This window comes from Cebus imitator, unplaced genomic scaffold, assembly GCF_001604975.1.
Source record: "Cebus imitator isolate Cc_AM_T3 unplaced genomic scaffold, Cebus_imitator-1.0 Scaffold210, whole genome shotgun sequence".
Lineage (NCBI taxonomy): Eukaryota > Metazoa > Chordata > Mammalia > Primates > Cebidae > Cebus > Cebus imitator.
Window position 1 is genome coordinate 2,384,121 of NW_016107525.1, and position 12,550 is coordinate 2,396,670.

General features: G+C 35.2%; 1 protein-coding gene across 9 annotated transcripts in view; it reads right to left on the reverse strand.

Annotated features, from left to right (window-relative positions):
- The window catches only part of DIAPH2 (diaphanous related formin 2), a 914,924-nt gene that overhangs the window by 839,697 nt on the left and 62,677 nt on the right, over positions 1–12,550 (reverse strand). The window lies entirely within an intron of this gene.

A 12,550-nucleotide genomic window follows, 5' to 3' on the forward strand; every position in this document is an offset into this window, starting at 1 on the left:
ATCCTTAAAAGTAAACAAATTGCATCTATCTACTGAATAGTAACGTTGTTGACAGCAAAAATTTGTATTTGCAACCACTGCAGTGACTCCTATGATGATTCATTCATAGTCAATACCTATAAATTTGTGTACATATACATGACCTCTCTTCCTAATTACCTGGATCGCTGTCTCTATTCCCACTTTTCTATTGAATACTATTTCTCATTTGGATATTTTACTCGTTACTGACTTACTAGAAGGTAGAAGGTATCTTTTTCCTCACTCTCTCATAGGCTCTGGCATTGTTGAATCAAAGTAGAAACACAGAAAGTAGGTTAGATAGCACTTATAATGTAGTCCACAGATGCTCATCTATGTTCTGTATCTATTTCCTTTTTTTTTCCTTTTCTTTTCTTTTTTGTTTTTGAGGTGGAGACTCGCTCTGTTGTCTAGGCTGGAGTGCAATAGTCCGATCTTGGCTCACTGCAACCTTTGCCTCCCAGGTTCAAGAGATTCTTGGGATTACAAGCACACACCACAACACCCGGCTAATTTTTTTGTATTTTTAGAGACAGGGTTCCGCCATGTTGGTCAGGCTGGTCTCAAACTCCTGACCTCAAGTGATCCACCCACCTCGGCCTCCAAAGTGCTGGGATTACAAGCATGAGCCACCGCACCCAGCCTCTGTATCTATTTCAACTGACAGGGAACTCCCTACCTCCTCAGGGAGCCCCACTCCTCTTGCGGGAGTTTAATCTTTGCCAAACTTTTCCTTTGATGACTGGACATGAAATATGTACACAAAATATTAATTGTGTGTTAAGGTGGGTGGTGTGACTTTTTTTCTTCTCTACTTTTAAAATTTTGAATCACTTATTTACTGAACACATACTACACACCAGAAACTATGCCAGACTATCTAATCTGGTACACTGTTTTTATACTCAAATTAAATATTATTTATAGAGCACTGAGAACAATGCCTGATACTTAGTAAATGCTATATATGTTTGTTGAATAAATAATTTATGGTCTAGTAGGAACAAATAATTCTAACTGAGGCATATACTGGATTATTTGGAAACACAGAGGGCAGATGGAAAGGTCAGAGAAGTCTTCACCAAGTTGTGGGTCTCAAAGGATGAAAAAAACCTGACTGGAAGGAGGGAGACCAGCCAGGAAACTCTAGTGGTCATCTGTCATTTTCCGCTACCCAACATCACTTGGACACGCCCTCTACCATTTAATATATCCTCACATTGTCAGCCCCACCTGACAAAGGTAGAAACTATACAAACTATATTTGTCAGTCTCCCTTTTAACTAGAATGCAGACACGTGGCTTAGTCTCCACCAATGGAAAACATGTAGAGGACATGTAGATTTAGAAGTGAACTATGTGAGGAAGCAGGCCACAAACAGGCCATCCATTTTGCTGATGTAGGTGGCAACACAGGTGATGTTGTTACAGAACTGATGGCATTAGCTGTGTCTTTTTCATTAAGACATTTTGATCAAATAGTTCTGGGGTAAGAGCTCCTTAATCGGAACTGTATTTCAGTTGTGTGGTTCTGGAAGCTATTCCTATAATGTTATCTGGAGCGTGTTTCTGCAACTCTCTTAATTCAAGAACTTCCTAACATCCCCTAAAATTATACTGTATTTAAACCAGCCAGAGTGGATTTTTATGTTCAATAATTCGGGCTGAAGTAATTCAAGTGACTAAAGATAAGAGTCAAACTAAGAAGAAATGTCAGATTGGACAGAAGGAAATTAATTCAAGAGCCACATAAATATTATTTGAAGACCACATTCTTTCTTTCAGGCTAAAGTATTCAACTTATCTTCATGTAACACACGCTAGTGTCCACATCTCTTCTCTCAAATACTTTGTGGTTTAACAAAAGCAAGGAAGGAAAGAACGTCCACCTCCCTCACCTTGAAATACTACCTCTATTAATTCAGCCTCCGATTTTATTATCTTACTGGCAAGTACATCATTCTGCTGACTCATGTTGTTTCTGTTTTCATCAAAATCCCTATGCTCTGTTCACATATGTTGGGCTATATCTATACTGCCTAAAAAAATTCTGGTTAAATTTCAGTCTCCTGTAAATGTGGTTATCATCAATCCGCATCCTCCAAGTACAATCAACTCTGGAACACTGACAAGATTAAGTGCCTGTGTTTGTATACTTCATAGCCTGGCCTAAAAGTGTGGTAGTGCCACATTTGGCAGTCTCTAGGTAGAGAGTTTGCTCTGCTTCCAGTGACATTTCTACATTACTACGTACCCATTCAATTTTTAATGAAACACATTGCTGCTATCATGCCATCACAGTAGAATTATTTTGTAGGGAGGCAGGCAGGACAATAAGAGCAACGTTAAGATTATACACCTCAGAGGAATGTTGTCAAGACTCAGTGTGATCATGCATGACAAGCCTGGTGTATATTAACTAGCTTTCAAAGAATGCTAGCTATTAGTGTTATCATCTCCCCAACCTCATCTTTTTAACCACTTTTCATCTTACCCCTTATGTTTTAATAATGCTAGGTTGTTTGTAGTTTTGCTACATAAACTGTGCTGTTACACACTAATTATTTTGTTCATGATGCTCTTCTCCCTGTCTGAAATATGGTCACCTTTACCATCCTCTCCATAAGTTAATGCCCATCCTTGTCCCCTCCAAATTCACATCTGGCTATTACACTTCAAGACCGTACACAACCACCAATTTTTCAGGAAGATTTCTCCTAAAAATCTTTTCTAAAATTTCTCCTAAAATTATTTTCTCCTGAAAATAACTACTCTCATCCTGTTCTTCCATATTAATTCCTTATGTGGCACTTACATTGAAATTATATGATAAATCTATCTCCTCTAAACTTGAAGCTAACTGAGAATAGGAACTTATTTATCTTTGTACTCGCAGCAAAGAGCATAATTCCTGGAATGCAGTAAACATTTAATAAATATTGGTTGAACCAATGTGATATTTAATACCTTTTCTTTAAATATATTAACTTGCTTTAGAATCAGCAACAGTTTTTTATACTTATAAATGTGTTGCATAGGTTGATTGGAAATGGGTATCATTCATGTGAAGAGACCATAACGACTCATTTTATTCTTGTAGAAATAAGATACATACTACTAATTAGGCAGCTAACACTTCCAAATCATTAACTCCAGATCTATAATACAATAATAAAGCTAAATAGAGCAATATTCATAATGCAATATTAACTCTAAACAATGTAATTGAATATGAAACTATTTCTAAACATACTGATTTCTTATAGCATTCAAAACAAAAGCTACCTTTTAACATGTTTAACATTTGATAGCTCTATAATACATGAGAAAAAATGTAGTATTTTGTAGTTTTAAAAAATACTTTTTGAAGTCTAAATAATTGACCATTTATAATGTTTTTAAAGCCATATTTGTAAATACTAAACCATTTTTAATCCTTCTTGTATTCATATGCCATGATACAATCTCCTATTAGAGACAAATTCCTTCACTTCAGCAAGCATTGTATTCTTAAAGTTATCACTGAGAACCCATATAAGAATAGGATCAAATGAGAAGGTCAAAAGTTGAACCAGCTGCCTATTCATTCATTTCTATTCCACTGATTATTCTTCAATTCTCATTCATTCTTTAATTTTCTCAGCAATAATTAGAATCATGTTATATTCAATTCCAGTACCTTAGCAATACTTTGTAAACTTAATAAGTGTTTAGAAGCTTCTTTTGAATTTTCTTTCTTTAATAACAACTGATGAAAAGTACCATGGCATTAAGAGAGACACTTGGTAAAAGCAGCTGAAACAATACATGCAAAACAACATGGCAGGAAACTGAAGTACATTTCTTTGTCAGCAAATATTGACGTATCAGAAGACACATATAAATCATTACTGAAAATTTACTAAAGCAAGTATTTAAAAAATTAGTGTGTGAGGTTTACTACATAGTTGGATAAAATTATCTCCTTTTTAAAAACATCTCACCTTATGGTATTTGCTAGATTGTTTCTATATAATGACATCTATAAACTACTTTTCTTTGAGTCACCAATAGAACAATTTAACAGAGAAAACATATTACCGAAATAAATGACTTATTTAATAAAAGGAGGATTTGTGGAAAATATATGAGGGAAGGATTACTAAGTCAGGTTAACCCACACGTAAAATTCAAGGCCATTGCAAAAAGTTGAAACTGCAGTACACAGAGTACTACAAAGAGTCAAGAACATTGTTCTTCTTTATAAAATAAAAGCAAGATATTTCAAATACAATAAAATATTTCCAATATTTTGAACTAAGATAGGAAGTTACCATGAAAACATTTTGTACCTTACAGAGGTATTTCTGGTTATTTCAAGATAAAGTATTTTAAAACTGTTGAAATTCGCCAGGCACAGTGTCACACCTGTAATCTCAGCACTTTGGGAGGATGAGGCAGGTGTAACACTTGAGGTCAGGAGTTTGAGATCACCCCGGCTGACGTGGCAAAACCCCATCTCTACTAAAAATACAAAAATTAGCTGGGCGTGCTGGCAGGCATCTGTAATCCCAGCTACTGGGGAGACTGAGGCAGAAGAATCGCTTGAACCCAGGAGGCAGAGGTTGCAGTGAGCCGAAATCTCGCAGCTGCACTCCAGTCTGGGTTACAGAGTAATACTCCGTTCTCAAAAAAAAAAAAAAAAATCTGTTATAATTTAGCATGCCTTAGGCATTTTTCATTTATAAAAAGAAATTCCTTGATATTTTAACCATTAGGAAGAAAGTAACTCCTTTTCAAACCTATTTTACTGGAAAAGTCACACATCGACAGACCCAACTTCCAAGTCAGTCCCCTTCACCCCTGCTTGAATTATTCCCTCTTCCCGGTAATAGATATACTGTCTGGAACAGGCATGGGTACACAAACATGAGGATGAGGATCTACACATTAAGAATGTAGAAGAAAAAATGAAAAGAGTCCATGTCTACAGTGGTATTTGTTGAAGACCCATTTATTAAAGTCCATTTTGAATCCATTTATTTAGAAATACAGAAATGCAACACTCTAGACTAGTTGCAAGAATAACTGGCTGTCATCAAGTAAGACAAGAATTTACTAGTCATGGCTCAGCAGGAAATCTTTCCTTGATTCAGGGACTGGTCTGATAAAAGTTAATACAACAGTTTAGTAAGTTGCTAACGGTACACTTGTTCGATTTGGACCTACAAATCTTTGTCAGATTTATGTTCCAATTATGACAGAAATTAAACCAAATATCAAAATAAAATGAACCTGGAGCTAAACTTTCTAATTACTGCCTATTTTTAAGCAAGACATTAAAAATGACATAGTGACACTGTTCTAACTAAAAAGTTATTAATCATGACAGCAAAGACTTTTGTATAATTAAGAAATAAACTGATTTTAAATTGTTTTAAAATCTTGTTCATGTTTTTCTCATTTTTACTGTGTCTATTTTATAACGTACATATTAATATTAGTATATACATACACATATATCATGTTTAAAATATATTGGTCTGGAGCAGTAGCTCACGCCTGTAATTCCAGCACTTTGGAAGGCCGAGGCAGCCGGATCACCTAAGGTCAGGAGTTCAAGACCAGCCTGACCAACATGGCAAAACCCCGTCTCTACTAAAAATACAAAATTAGCTGGCCATGGTGGCATGTGCCTGTAGTCCCAGCTACTCAAGAAGCTGAGGCAGGAGAATCTCTGGAACCCAGGTGGCAGAGGTTGCAGTGAGCCGAGATCGCACCACTACACTCCTGCCTGGGCGACAGAGAAAGACTCCGTCTCAAAAAAATTACACATATATATATACTTGCTCAAACATATATATATATATATATTTTTTTTTTTTTTTCATGGGATAGGAAATAAAAGGTTTAGAGACTCTTGGACTAGCCCAGAGTTTGGCAAACTTCTTCGGTAAACTGCCAGACAGTAAATGTTTTAGGTTTTGCAGGCCATATAGTCTTTGTCTCAACTATTCAACTCTACTGTAGCACAAAGGAGCTACAGACAATACATAAACAAATGGGCATGGATACATTCAACAAAAATTTATTTGTGGACACAAAAGGGCATGGATACATTCAACAAAAATTTATTTGTGAAATTCATATAACTTTCATGTGCCCTGAAAGGGTCTTTTTTCTGTAACAATTTAAAAATATAAAAACCATTCTTAGCTAGCGGGTTATACAAAATAAAACCTTGTGGCAGGGATAATATCTTTGGCATCTTTATGTCTGCTGTACCTAACAAAGTATCTGGCATTCAGTAGAGAGTTGTCAAATAAACTGCACCATGACACAGAAATGTGTCTTTTCTTTTTCTTTTATAACTCTGCCTTATTACCCTTGCCAGAACATAAGCTCCTTGATGGTAGGGATTTTCTTTGAGTTGTTCACTGTTGTTCTCTTCTCAGACCTTAAAACAGTACTGGACATATGGAAGGCATAAGATTTTGATGAACTAAATTGTTCAAATTTTAAGAATATTTAATGCCAAAAAACAAAGATGGATAATTCAGAAGTAACATTGGGTTTCACAGCGTATTTAGGTGGTGTTCTCTGCTTCCATCCTGAGCCCCTGCACAGGGCTAAGTACCCAAAGAAGCCTATTCACAACTATTATAGGACTATAGAAATCACTTATTTACTTTTCTCCTTGAGTAAATGCTGAGTTCTCTGAGGGTAAGGAAGGTGTTGCATTCATCTTTACACTAACATGTAGCATCCTACCTGGCACATTGCACATATCAATAAAAAGTGCTTAAATACACTCACCCAAATAAATACTAGTAGAATCCTTCAAAACAGAAGAAATGTTTTTGAAAGCATTTCTCTGTACAAACCAAGAACAAAGCCAGTGAACTGTGAAGTTTACCAGCAACAATCAGAGTAAATTTGCAAACCTGGTTCTTTTAATTCCTCTTCCTGAAACTTCTATCCTATTTTCCCTCAGTTGTGAACCTTTGACCAACAGACACTGGGGCCTTCTTGAGGGTGGAGGGTTGCAGGAGGGTGAGGACTGAAAAACTACCCATTGGGTACTATGCTTACTACCTAAATAACAAAATAATTTATACACCAAACCCGTGACACACAATTTACCTACATAGCAAACCTGCACATGTACCCCTGAACCTAAAATCAGTTTTTTAAAAATCATGTTTGGCAATAAAATTTAAAATTGACCCAGATTTACTTACTTTTTAGATCTGTTTACTGGGTAAGTTTTGCTCCTCCTTCGTAAGCTCTTCACGTGAGTTTTATAAGAAAATAAAATATGTTGTCTAGAAATGCTTTTGGCATTATCTCAGTCTAATGATATGGAGTAAAGACATTGAAAATGTAAATGCAACCTATGGAAATTATGCTGTCTAGACAATTACTGAGAATCTAATCATTCTGACAACTATTTCCACAGCTTATTATAGATTTTAAGACCTAGTTTACCAAAAACTTATTTTGTGGTACCTTAACTGTTAATTAAAATTACTTATGCTGAGGGCACAAAAAGATTCTTATCCAAGCTAACTTCTAAAAGACTAGGGTTCAGTGAGAAAAAACCCATAACAGCAGTCAGTGGAGAACAAGGATGCTTGGGTTAATGTACAACACCTGGTGTTCAAACACAACTATTCTCTCTAATGAAAGAGTGAGAGAACAAAAATTAAAAGCTTTGAGATTACTTATGAGAGTTCTAGCAGATGGAATAATTTGGTATTTATTGCATATAACTACTATCATTAAATTATGACAAAAATGCAAAGTATATTAATATAAATTGCTGAATAGAAAAGAGTGTAAACATCAAATTTGCATGTATAATCATTTATTAAACATTGCCTTTAATAAATTAAGTTGAAATGAAATATGGCTAGAAGTTAATCATAAGTCATCACTAGCCTCATCTTTTGCATAAGACAAACTATTTAATTACCTATATTAGAGCACAGTCCTTATTGACATATCTGTATGTTGCCAATGTAACCTGAACCTCCACTTGAGAGCTCCTTGTGCTAGCTAATAGAAATCAAATTCCAACTTGAACTCCCAAGAAGTTTCTACGGGTTTACTTTTTTAATCTTAAAATGAACATCTCCCCTCTCCCAACACTCCTCTCCCCAAAAAGAACTCTAATTGCGTAATTCAGTCTAGATGAAAAGAAGTTATCACTATTAAGCATTTAACAGTCCCTAAGCAGTATACTCAATATACAAAAACCAGCTCAGTCATTTTCAGTAAGCTCAAAGGTTATGACAACTTCAAATGAAGTTATTAAATTACAGCATTCTTAATTTCCTTACATTTAAAGTGGAATTGAAGAGATATTTTATCCAATCCTAATTAGAAACAATACAAAATGCTTCTGATCAATATGAAAAGAGTTATGAATATGAACCACTTTAATTCAGTCATCTTTAAAACTCACCAAATATAGGCTAGGTACAGTGTAACCCCAGCACTTTGGGAGGCCAAGTCAGGAGGACTGCTTGAGCCTAGGAGTTCGAGATCAGCCTGGGCAAAATAGCAAGACCCACATCTCTACGAAACAATGAAACAATTAGCCAGGCATGGTAGCACATGCCTACAGTCTCAGCTACTCAGGATGCTGAGGTGGGAGGATTGTGTGATCCCAGAAGGTCAAGGCCACAGTAAGCCATGATCGTACCACTGCACTACAGCCTAATGGAGAGAGTGAGACTCCATCTCAAAAAAAACAAGAAACAACAACAACAAAAATAGTTACCAATAATAGTAACATGGAAGGAGTATTGTTGTCATCCTACTACCTTTACCCACTTGTGGAAGATTTGAAAACTTGACTCTGGGTAGGAGAGGGAAACAAGAATCTTAAAGACCAAGTGTGATTTACCCTATGCAGGTCATTGTAACAATCTTATAAAAGCAATGGTTTTAATTCTTGAAAATTTTAATAAAAGAACGACTTCTCAATTTTCAATTAGTTGGTAACCATACTCTAAACACAAAATTCAGTTTTACAAACTATGAAAGACACACTCTTAATAAAGAGCTTATATTCTATAAAATAAACAATCATCAAGAAATTTCAAGGCCAGGCATATGGTTCAGGCCTATAATCCCAGCACTTTGAAGGCCAAGGCAGAAGGATTTCTTGAGCCTAGGAGTTTGAGACCAGCTTGGGCAACATGGTAAAACCTCATCTCCACAAAAAATAACAAAAAATCCTGTTTATTTGGCACATGCCTGTATTCCCAGATACTTGGGAGGCTGAGGTGGGAGGAGGGCTTGAGCTGAGGAGTTTGAGTTTGCTGTAACCCGTGATTGTGCCATGGCACTCCAACCTGGGCAACAGAGCTAGGCCCTGTCTCTAAATAAACAAAAAAATAAATAAATATTTATTTCAGATTTGGATCTTTAAACTTGTCGGCCATAGCCATTGATACCATTGCTCAGAAAGTCCCTTTATAATTGCATCATTGAATAAGCACAATACAAAAAGTGATGTACCAATTCATAGAATAGATGCCAGAGTCAATGAGACATTAGTAGTCTACTAATACACTACTAAAGTAAAACCAAACTATTCAGATCTTTCAGTTACCTGGACCCATTTCACAATTTTTCTTAGCTATGAAGAATCAAGTGATTTGTGAAATGATCTATTAGTAATTAAGTAAAAAGAGTTAATTTTAAAAAATGTCTTGCAGTAATTTTAGTTTTAGCCCAATTATCTGTATAAGCCTATCCAATGAGAACTGCTGTTGACAGATATGATCCTCAGGCATAACAACAGTTTCAATTTTCAGAGTAAGAAATGATTATATTTGAATATTGTCTCTTCTTATTTAAGTTTTAAATAAAAGTTTCACCAACACATCATTACCTAGAAATTCTAAATAGTAAATTACAAGCCAATTTATTTCTTGTCAAGCATCTCATATATTAGTACTATGTATAATGTTGTGCTATTTGCTGCAATTATTTAAAATGTTTTATACCTCAAGGTATGTTATCCTTAAATAAATACGTAGTACTGAGACCAAATGGTCTAAACCTTCATAGTTCTCTAAAATCTAGAAAAGGTAATCAAGAGAAACAGCACAATAAATGGGTACCGTCAAGAGACCCAAGAGAAGGAAGATTCTCATAAGAGCCATCAAATATGACAAGAACAGCTTTTACATTATTTGTACAAGGAAGGACACCCACAAGAAGTAAAATAAAAAAAGAGAAATTTTGTATCTGGAAGTCTACTTCCGTGTTTTAGAAACAGAACGACTGAAGTGCTTTCTCCCTATCAACTGTGATAATGCCATTTTTAACAATTTTCCATTGCTAGATTTTTGTACCCATTCTTTTCAATAGATGCTCTGTAAAAATAATTACAGACAATGTTCCATCATCAGTAGGAAATAATCCACCCCAGGTTGGCTTCGCCTACCACTCTAATGTACCTCTGATTTGCCTTCTACTTCACCTCAATATGTGTCCAAGGGAAATGTACTAATTTTATATTGAGCTTAAATGAAGCATTATTAAAGGTAGATGTTACAAAAATGTCAATGTTTTAGATTTTTATGTACCTAAATGTAAGTTTCAGCTCAGCCACTTACTAGCTTAGTCAAGTTAATGAACCAATTTTCTTACCTCTCTCTAAGCTTCACTTTCCTCATCTGAAAATGGGGTATAACAATCTTACCTACTTTGTGGCACTGTCTTAAGGATCAACTGAAATAATAAATTTAAATGGTTTAGTTTCATGTCTTAGCCATAAGTATACAGTAGATGAAAACTACAGTTATTCATAACTTGTTCACTGTAAGGTTATTACAGTCAAACTTAGATAATATAGAAAATATGTAATATTCAGGGTATAAGTAGACTTCTCTCAAAAAGAAGAGATATAACCTTTAAAGTTTTCAGTTAAACTTTTGTTTGTTACTTTTAATCAAAGCATATTTTCTGATATCTTATTATACCGTCGTTTAAAAATATATGTCCATTTATAGATGTTTTAATTGACAGATAAAATTATATGTATTTAGCACACACAACACGATGTTTTGAAGTATATACTCATTGTAGAATGACGAAATCTAGCTAATTAATATGTGCATTATCTCACATGGTTGTCATTTTTGTGGTGAGAACACTTTACATCTACTGTTAGAATTTTTCAAAAACACAATAGTCACCAAATTGTATAACAGATCTCTTGAAGTTATACCTCTATCTAACTGAAATTTTGTATCCTTTGACCACTATCTCCCCAACCTACCCCCTCTCCCCACTGCCCAAATACCCCGGCCACTGGTAACCGCCATTCTACTCTCTATTTCTTTTTTTATTTTTATTTTTGTATATGTATATATCATACATACGCGTAACTTTATTTTTTTATTTTTTAAATTATACTACTCTCTACTTCTATGAAATCAACATTTTTAGATTCCACATAGGAATGAGATCATGTGGTATTTACCTTTCTATACCAAACATATTTCACTTAACATAATGCAAATTAAGACACCAGTGAGATATGACTTCACATCTTTTAGAAGAGCCATTATTGAAGACAAAAGACAACAACTGTTGGCCAGGATGTGGAGAAAAGGGAACTTGTATACATTGCTAGTGGGAACGTAAATTAGTACAGCCACTATGATAAATAGCATGGAGGTTCCTTAAAAAAATAAAAATAGGGCCAGGCGCGGTGGCTCACGCCTGGAATCCAAGCACTTTGGGAGGGCGAGGCAGGTGGATCATAAGGTCAGGAGTTCCAGACCAGTCTGGTCAAAATGGTGATACCTCGTCTCTACTAAAAATACAAAAATTAGCTGGGCATGGTGGTGGGCACCTATAATCCTACTCGGGGGGCTGAGGCAGAGGACTGCTTGAACCCGGGAGGCAGAGGTTGCTGTGTGCTAAGATCAAGCCACTACATTCCAGCCTGGGCAACGGAGCAAGTCTCTCAAAAAAAAAAAATTAAAAATAGAACTACCATATGATCTGGCAATCCCACTACTAGATATAAATAAGTTTTTAATATCTGCATATACAAGTCTATAATGTTTGAGTATGTGGGTCACATAAAAACATAAAAGAGATTCATCAAATAAAATTATAATATAGTATGATAGTACCTGAAAAATATATTTCTTTAATATCCTATTTCAAAATTCCCATGGAAGAAAAAAATTCCCATTAGGGAAAATGTGGCACAAAGTTGTACAGTTCTTTAAATCACATTAATGAATCCAACAAGCAAATCTTTTTTTTAAAAAAAATCACATTTAAACAGGAAATAGTAATTTTCTGATGAAACATTAGGATATTCAAACCACAATGTAGAAATGTACAAAGTTTTAAAACACTGTAAATCTTGTACATGAATTTAAATATTAAAGACTAACATAAATGGGCCAGGCGTGGTGGCTTGGGCCTGTAATCCCAACACTTTGGGAGGCCAAGGTGGGCAGATCACCTGAGGTCAGGAGTTCGAAACCAGCTTGGCCATGGTAAAACCCCC